This window comes from Pseudorca crassidens, chromosome 10 (genome assembly GCF_039906515.1).
Source record: "Pseudorca crassidens isolate mPseCra1 chromosome 10, mPseCra1.hap1, whole genome shotgun sequence".
Classification (NCBI taxonomy): domain Eukaryota; kingdom Metazoa; phylum Chordata; class Mammalia; order Artiodactyla; family Delphinidae; genus Pseudorca; species Pseudorca crassidens.
In genome coordinates this window covers 38,232,819-38,241,745 of record NC_090305.1, presented here as the reverse complement: position 1 = coordinate 38,241,745, position 8,927 = coordinate 38,232,819, and the positions used below count along the sequence as shown (strand labels likewise).

The following is an 8,927-nucleotide window of genomic DNA, read 5'->3' as shown; positions in this document are numbered from 1 at the left end:
GAGTCACTTTGTCTAGGCCAGTAGCCATGGAGCCCTGCCCTTGGGTACTTTCCTCTCTGTGTCCTAGAAAAAGTAACATAACTTCACTGGGCCTCAGTTTCCCCATCTGTAAAAGGGGACTTATAAAACCTCTCATAGGGATGCTGTGAGGATTACCAGGAGCCAAGGAACCTGAAGATACTCACTCACTGATGTAAGAGATAGTTTTTTTTTTTTATTTCATCATTTTGTTATTTCATCATTTCATTCAGCTCTGTCTACTCTAATAGGTAAATTGTTTCTTTCCTCTTCCACAGCAGGAGAAGGGAATGCACTTGCCCCTCACCCCTCAGGAATCCCTGGTTGGGGGTGGGCCAGGGTTGAAAGGGTATCCAGAAAGGTATTTCAGAGGCTAAATCCCAAAGTGAGACCCCCCTAAGGATTTTATGCAGAGAAAATCAAGTTCTGGTATATTCTCAAATCAGCTTCCCAAGAGCAGTCAATGTCCCAAGAGTCCAGGAGAAGGAGTAGCCTCTCACCCTTTATCCAGGAATGAGAGAGGATCTGGGCCTGTTACCACCCCTCTGCTCTGGCTGGGTTCCCAGGAATATTGCCTGCAAGCCCCTGGGAATGCAGGGTTGGGACAGCTTTTCCCAAGATGGTCCCCTGAACCTGGTGGTCCAGCACCCCCTCCCTTATCCAGATTGCTTCTCTCCATGACACATCTATCTTATCTGGGCCGAGGCCTTTCTGAAACCCATGTTGGCAAACCTGCTTCCAAGGAGGGAACTTAGACATGAGTGGAATATCTGGAATTCCTAGAGGGTTTATAACCCAGCAACTGGAACAGGTGTAGGTAGCTGACCCCTACCCCTACCCTGGCTCTTACCCTGCCTCCAGCTCCTGCATTTGTCTCCCCTCTCTGGCCCCAGAGCCACATCTAGGTCACCATCCTGACCTCCATCCCCTGGTTCAGAGCAGAGAGCACTGGATACAGAGTTGAAGCTCTGTTTCTAGACCTAGCGCTGCTTCTGAGTGGCCTCAGGTAGTCCACCTCACCTCTCTGGGTCTCAGCTCCCTCACCTGTAAAACAAATGGGCTGGTGGGGGATGGGCTGGTATTTAACTTTCTGTAAGAGTCAAATCTTTAACTGTTCTTTCTAAAATTCTAGGAAATGAACTAGAGGAGCTAAAACCATGCTTGTTTGCTCCCCAAAGAGAGAATCGGGCACTTGTGTTCCTGGGGATGTAGTCGGAGTTTCCAAGCCATCAGACCAGTTTCTGGGGTTTGGAATCTGGTTGATGGGGCAGGGGTGGGCAGCCTTTCTGCAGCCTGCACCAGCAGGGTGCAGAACCTGGACTGTCCAGGGTGTACCAAAGTCTGGGACAGGGTTGGGGGAGTGGCCTTTCCCCCACAACAGCTGCACTCTGCACCTAACTTCTCCTTGGCAGTCTTCACTAGCCATTCTCCCTTTTCTTCCTTTGTCTCAACTCAGAGACCCTCTGCCTTATTATTTTTAATGTGGTATTATCTTTTTTATTTTTTTTGCGGTACGTGGGCATCTCACTGTTGCGGCCTCTCCCATTGCGGAGCACAGGCTCCGGACGCGCAGGCTCAGCGGCCATGGCTCACGGGCCCAGCTGCTCCGTGGCATATGGGATCTTGCCGGACCGGGGCACGAATCCGTGTCCCCTGCATTGGCAGGCGGGCTCTCAACCACTGCGCCACCAGGGAAGCCCTAATGTGGTATTATCTTTAATTAAGTACAAAGACTTTTCCAATCATGTCACCTAGAGATCATTTTATCCACTGCTCTGTTGGCCGCCAGTCTCTTGTCTCTCTCCTCAGCAATGGTAAGGAGGATACCTTTTCCATGGGGAAGACAGATCCATGATTTGTTGCCTTTGCCAGTAATGAAAATGTTGGAGAGCCGGGTGGCAAAGCTGTTGCCATTATCATCTTTCACATGAACTACATCAAAAGAACGAGGAATGTCCCTTCTAGTTGGTGACCAATTCTTCCCACGTTAGCACCTCCAGTCACCATGAACAGGTTACCAGCGTCAAAGTTGATGAAATCATTAATCTTGCCAGTCTCCAAATCAATTTGAATTGTGTCATTCACCTTGATGAGGGAATCAGGGTAGCAGATGGTGCGAACATCATGGGTCACCAGATAAGTGATTCCTTTTGTCCCCACAAAGATCTTTCTCATTTTGCACAACTTATACTTGGCCTCCTCAGGTATAATATGATGAACAGCAAAGCGACCCTTGGTGTCATAGATGAGACAAAAATTCTCTCCAGTCTTGTCAATGCTCATGACTTCTATAAAACCAGCAGGGTAGGTTATAATCAGTGTGCACCTGGCCATCAATCTTAATGAAACGCTGCATGCAGATCTTCTTTACTTCATCTCCTGTTAGGGCATACTTAAGTCTGTTCCTTAGGAAAATGATTAGGGGGAGATATTCCCTCAGCTTGTGGGGACCAATAGATGGACAAGGAGCAAACACACCAACCAGTCAGTTTATCCAGCATCCAATGCTTTGGAACTGCTACGCGCTTCAGGTGCTTCTTGGGACCATAAGCCATGACTGCACTAGGCATGAAAAGAGCCCCTTTGCCTTATTTTGAAGATACCCATTGTCCAGGGCTTATCAGAGGGACCCCCAAACTTCACCCACTCAAATCTGCCCCCAGATCATTCCTAAGTGTCACCCCCGACCTTGCCCAACTGTTCTTTATGAGTCAGGAAGCCAACAAACAGCCTCTCTGGGCTAGAGTTTCACTTTGGTGAAATTAATCCTCAAAAAAGAGGCCCTCAACTGCTGTTCTCCTCTGTGAAGCCTGCCCTGACCAATAGCCTCACTCCAGAACCTTTTCCCCTTTCCTCCACACCAGACATTCAATTATTTAATCATTTATCTACTCAGTGTATACTGAATGCCAGCTACCTACCCTGTGCTCTGCTGGGTGCTGGGATAAGGAAAGCAAAAACAGACCCAGCTCCTCCTCCTCGGGAGTTTAGGGCCTGGTGGGCAGAGCCCTGCTGGGCTCTTCTTACATATCCCTTCCTCCTTGCTCCCCTCCCAGCCCCCACTAGCTCCCAAGACCAGCTTCCAAGGACAGCACCTTGTCTCATGCATATTTGTTTCTCAACACACAGCACATGTCTGTCATCCAGTAGGCCTTCAATATATTACAGATTACATATGAGTGGCCAAAAACGGAAATTGGTTTATGGCTGAGGCTGGTTCTAACTCTGTTATAGGGTTAACAAAAGATGGAGAAAGTAATTAAGGCTAGACACTGGGTTAAATCATATGCTGCTGCTGCTAGCCAACAGAATGCAATTTGGCCGTATCTATCAATTATAAATGCATTCACTTTTTGACCCAGCAATTCCACTTCTAGAAGTTTATTCCACAGATGGATGCTCACACATGAAAAATGATATACGTACAATGTTAGTCACTGTAGTATTGTTTGCAACAGATTGGAAATAACTTGAATATTCATCGATGGGGTCTAATATTTTTTTAAAAAATTAATTTATTTATTTATGGCTGCATTGGGTCTTCGTTGCTGCTTGTGGGCTTTCTCTAGTTGCGGTGCGCGGGCTTCTCATTGCAGTGGCTTCTCTTGTTGCGGAGCATAGGCTCTAGAGCACAGGCTCAGTAGCTGTGGCGCACGGGCTTAGCTGTTCTGAGGCATGTGGGATCTTCTCAGACCAGGGCTCAAACCCATGTCCCCTGCACAGGGGGATTCTTAACCACTGCGCCACCAGGGAAGTCCCCTAATTTTTTTTTTTTTTAATTGAGGTATAGTTGATGTATAATATTATATAAGTTTCCAGTGTACAACACAGTGGCTCACAATTTTTAAAGGTTATATTCCACCTATAGTTATTATAAAATATTGGCTATATTCCCTGTGTTTTACTATATATCCTTGTACAATAGCTTATTTATATTATAGATAGTAGTTTGTACCCATACCCATACCCCTACCTTGCCTCTCCACCATGGGGCCTAGTTTAATACATTATGCTACACTACGTAAAGCAGAATCCTGTGTGGTGTTAAAAAAAAAAAAAAAAGGGAGGGAGACGCAAGAGGGAAGAGATATGGGGATATATGTATACGTGTGACTGATTCACTTTGTTATGGGGCAGAAGCTAATACACCATTGTAGAGCAATTATACTCCAATGAAAATGTTAAAAAAAAAAAAAGAATGAGGAAGCTCTGTTTGAATATAAATAGGAAGTCTTCTGAGATATACTCTTGAGTTTAAAAAGGTGAGAATAGTTCATTATTCTTTGTGTAAAAAATGAAAAGATAGGGAAGAATATAATTAAGTATAATGTATTTGTTTAGATATGCATAGAAGGGTGCTTCAGGAGGAGGGTCCACAAGGAACAGGTAACAGTGGGTACTGCGGAAGGAAAAACTGGCAAATGAGAAACAGGTGGGAAAAAACCTTTCCATAGTATCCTTCGAATATTTTGAATATTGTACTATGTAAATGTGTTACCTATTAAAAGTTAAAATAGGGCTTCCCTGGTGGCGCAGTGGTTGACAGTCCGCCTGCTGATGCAGGGTATACGGGTTCGTGCCCCGGTCCAGGAAGATCCCACATGCCGTGGAGCGGCTAGGCCCGTGAGCCATGGCCACTGAGCCTGCACGTCCGGAGGCTGTGCTCCGCAACGGGAGAGGCCACAACAGTGAGAGGCCCGCGTACCACAAAAAATAAATAAATAAAAATTAAAATAAAAATAAGGGACTTCCCTGGCGGTCCAGCTGTTAAGACTCCGCGCTTCCAATGCAGGGGGTGGGGGTTTGATCCCTGGAGCTAAGATCCCATATGCCAAGGGGTGCAGCCAAAAATAAAATAAATAAATAAAAAGTAAACATTAACAAATAAATAAATAAAATAAAAATAAAGTTAATGATAAAGACTATGAGGCAACATGGGGAAATACTAATAAGGTAGGTGGGAAAAAAGAAAAAAAAACTGTATTCAGTAGGATTACAGCTATGTAAAAAAATGCATGTTAAAATTTCCATCTGTGGAAGGAACATTCTAAGTAATTTTTATTTCCTTCTGTTTCTGAAATTTTTTTCCATAAATTTCTGTAATAAACTTATATTGCTTTTATTAGAGAAAACTTGTAACAGAAAATACATATATACTAACAGAATGGAACATTCTGTATAACCGCAATTATGAAAAAAGGTATTGAAAAAGACTGGAAGAAAATACGCAAAATGTTCACAGGGTTGTCTCTGGGTGCGAGATATTAGGTAATGTTTAAAATATTACAATATTTTGTATTACATTTGTGGTGGATTGAAGGAAGAAGGTAGAAAGGAAGGAAATCTAATGGAAGGTAATTCTTCAAAATAACAGTAAGATTATGGGTCATTTTTGTTGCGTTGTTCAGTTTTTCAAACCTTCCTTTATTTGGTTTTGTTATTTTTACAGGAATAACACCCTCACTGCTGCAGAGTGGGATTCCACTCCCCAAAATCCTGCTCATTTGTACTAAAGAGCTAGAGTTCCTAGTTGCTTGTTATTCATTCCAAGTAATAAGGCCCAAGGGGTTGCTCTGGATAGTGGGAGATTGCTACTGGTGACACAGTAGTTACTGGGGAGAAAAAGCAAAGCATCAGAGAACCCTTAGGCCCTTAAAATGTCTCAGTTGGCAAACATTTATGAAGCCCTGACTGCTAGGTTTGGTGCTGGGAGAGTATAGCTTTCTAGGTGAGTATGTTTCATGCACAGATGTAAGGAGAGTCCTTAAGGAGGTCTGAACAGAAGCCTGGCAAGATCAGGCCTTGTAGGCAGTGACCAACTTTGCCACTGGACAAAATTAGGCCTGTCCAAGGGTTGAACCCTCACTGGTCCTCACCTGCCTTGCCATAGTGAGCATGTGTCCACTCATAATCTTCTTGGAGGAAGGACACTGTTAGTGATTACAAGGCAAATTGCCCAAGAAAGGTTTTGGTCATTCAAACTCAGAGACCTGGTTTCTGATTCTGGTTCTGCTATTAACCAGCTATGGGACCTTGGACAAGTAATCCTACCTTTATGAGCCTCATCTCTTCATCTGTAAAATGGGGAGAATCATAATAATTATGAATAGTACCTGCCCTGACTACCTCCCACAGTTTCTGTGAGGATCAGGTGACAGACACAGTGTATATAAAAAGCACTTTAAAAGTATAAAGGATTTCAGCTGATGAATGGATAAAAAAAACGTAGTACATCGATACAATGGAATACTATTTAATCTTTAAAAGGAAAGAAGTACTGATACATGACAACATGGATAAACCTTGAAAACATTTTGCTAACTGAAAGAAGCCAGAGGCCACATATTGTACGATTCCACTTCCATGAAATATCCAGAATAGGCAAATCCATAAAGACAGAAAGCAGATTAATGGTTGCCAGTGGCTGGGGGGGAGGGATAAACGGAGAGTGACCAACGGGTACAGGGTTTCCTTTTGAGGTGAGGAAATGTTCAGGAACTAGATAGTGGCAATGGTTGCAAAACATTGTGAGTGTACTAAATGCCAATGAGGTGCATACTTTAAATGGTTAAAATGATAAATTTTATATGTATTTTACCACAATTTTTTAAAACTTAAAAACAGTATAAATGATGATTCAAATCTGAGTTTATTATGATTATTATTTCCACAATTAATAATCAAAAGCATTAGATGTTTAGAATTTCAGGGTTCTTCATCTATACTAGGGCAATGTGAGAAGTGACTAGAAAAAGGAAAAAAGAAAAAGAAGGAAATCCCTTACAGAAAGTGGGCAGAGTCCCAGGGATATGAACCCTTGGCCCAGGAGAAGTGTGACCATTGGAGAAACCCAGAATGCCAAGGCCAGGGAAGCACGCTCTCAAAACCATCTGGGTGGGCTTATCCTTTAATTTGGTGGCTATGTGGTTCCTTTGGGAAGATTTAATCTCCAGCCTCTTGCCCCCAAACCGTTTCCCAGCCAGCCTAGAAGAGTGTTCTCTGGTTCTTGCCCTGAAGGCAAAGGGCAGCTTCCTGGACCCAAAGGGGCCCTAACCAGGCTTAGCTCCTGAATGACCCTAGACCCATAAGGTTTCAGAGCTGGAGAGACTCCTGGATGAAGAATTCTTGATAACAATGGTGTGACTTTTTTTTTTTTTTTAAACAGCCAGAAGGAAATCTTGGCAAGATTAGTAGACTTCCCCATGCTGTTGACACCACAGAAAGTGACCACATAAGGGCACTGATGATGCTGGGCATCCATGATATCCTGGAGCATGTCTACAAGGCACTGTGGCTGTAGAATCTGCACCAGGGACTCTTAGAGAGCTTGCTTTACAGTGGAAGTCACCGTGCTGAATGCCCCCATCACCTTACCTTCCAGCTTGTTGGCCACAGATTCAGAGTTGCACTGCAATGTCTGCTGCCATGTTCTTAGCGATGAGATGGTCATGCATCTTGTCCAGCAGAGATTCCATGTCTTCACGACTCAAGCTCTTCTAACCCTCAAGGCCCTTCAGCACCCCAAACATGCCACCCAGAGTCCCCTTGGTAGCACTAGGTTTGGTGGAGTTTTGAGCAGCCCCTTCGTCATCTGAGCTGCTGCAGTCTAGATCCTGAAGCTGCCTCCCAGACCCAGTCCCTCGAATCAAGCTGATGTCCTCGGGCGCGGCCCCTCAGGGGCTCCCTTGGTGGTGAGAGTGCAATAGTCCAGGACTTCCCTGTTAGCAGTGCCACCCAGTGCCCACATCCGGGGCACTTTTTTGCCCTTCTCCTTGGGAGCATCTGACTTACTGGACTTTCCAGACTTCTCCATACCCCTCCCATGCTTCTGAATGAACTCTTCTCACTTCCTACGGATCAGTTCCTCTTTGGAAAGTTCTATCCCATTCTCAGGCCCCACTGGGAGACCTGACTGTTCTGCAGGGACTGCTTTGCTGGTAGCCAAAGGGCCATCAGAACCTTCCTTCTTGGCCCCCTTTCTTTTTGTTTTTTGCTGTTGTTTTTTCCCAAGGCTTTTCAGCCTGTGTCTCTTTTTTCTTTTTGTGAATTTTATTTTATTTACTTTTTTATACAGCAGGTTCTTATTAGTTATCCATTTTATACATGTTAGTGTATATATGTCAATCCTAATCTCCTAATTCATCACAACAATAGTGTGACATTTTGATGACAGGACACTCAGATGTACAAAGAAGACATTATTTTTTTTTCCCATTTCCTGAGACTGATTTAATCTGTCTCATGAATCCACACCTCAGGGAGTGGGAACTGAGAAGGGAGGGGACAACTTGCCAATTAGGCATCTTGGTCTGCTTCCATTTCAACTGCATCTAACAGATAAGTATTCAGTCACCTCATTAAAAGGACCATTTCTCCCTTCCCTCCCCCTATGTACCTTAGGGAAGGGTCAGTTCTCAGTCTCGCAACCTACTGCCCCCCCCATCCCTCTCCTTCTCCTTCTCACAATGCACCAGGGCTTGAGGGGCGGGCATACCCTCTCTGCCAGGATTTCCTAAACTTCCCGGACAAGAGTAGCTGGGCACTGGCTTAAAATGTTCCTTCAGAGGCTCCCATCCTGGACAGTCTCATCAAGTAATTTGGGGTGTGACCCAGGAATCTGAGTTTAGTTCTCTCCCGGGAAGTTAGAGAAATACTGCTCTGTGCCATATACTGAGTTCTCTGTAGCCTGGCTTATAGTAACCTCCTTAATGGTCAAGTCCTCCAAGCTCACTTAAGGGAGTGGGAGCTTAAAACATTTATAAAATCATTTCTTTCTCCCCATAGCCTGTCTTTCAAGATTATTGCCTTACAAGGAGGCCCCCATCACCACCAACAAAGGGAAACTTGTTAACTGAAGGACAGCAATGCCTTTGTTGTACAAATTTGTATCTGCTCCTCTTCTGATGTTC

General features: G+C 44.3%; 1 pseudogene; it reads right to left on the bottom strand.

Annotated features, from left to right (window-relative positions):
- Positions 1-1,769: 1,769 nt before the first annotated feature.
- On the bottom strand, positions 1,770-2,574 carry LOC137233042 (small ribosomal subunit protein eS4, X isoform-like; annotated as a pseudogene).
- Between the last annotated feature and the right edge of the window lie 6,353 nt (positions 2,575-8,927).